The sequence below is a fragment of the Penaeus monodon genome, chromosome 15 (assembly GCF_015228065.2).
Source record: "Penaeus monodon isolate SGIC_2016 chromosome 15, NSTDA_Pmon_1, whole genome shotgun sequence".
Lineage (NCBI taxonomy): Eukaryota > Metazoa > Arthropoda > Malacostraca > Decapoda > Penaeidae > Penaeus > Penaeus monodon.
In genome coordinates, this window is record NC_051400.1 from 28007895 (window position 1) to 28008310 (window position 416).

The 416-nt window shown below is 39.7% G+C and overlaps 1 protein-coding gene across 1 annotated transcript in view; it reads left to right on the top strand.

Moving 5' to 3' along the window:
- LOC119582296 (arrestin domain-containing protein 17-like) overlaps positions 1–416 on the top strand; it is a 25225-nt gene that overhangs the window by 3156 nt on the left and 21653 nt on the right. The window lies entirely within an intron of this gene.

Consider the following 416-nt stretch of genomic DNA (forward strand, 5'->3'; position numbering starts at 1 on the left):
GGGTTTTATTTCGTCAAAGAACAGCAATACATTTTCCCGTAATTAATCGATAATAGGTTAATACTGAGACCTATAAATTAGCGAGTTAAACTGACGGGCCAAAGCAGCGAGTAAATGTGACGAATTTCCTCTAGATTCACCAGTGAGTAAAGCGTGAGTAAAGAACTCATTTACACTCGGGGCTCGGGAAGAGGAGGGGGAGAGGAAAGAGGGGGGGGCGAACGAGTAAACAGACCATACGAAAATAACTGGAATCGTGCTTGAATATCCGAAAATGTGAATGATTCCAACTAATAATGAAAAGAACTTGGGAATAGCCAGGACCTGTTGCAGTGTAGATCGCGAAAGAAAAAAATAATAATAATGCAAATGTAATCTGTAAAGAGCATTCTCGAAAAGATATTCTCGGAATTCAA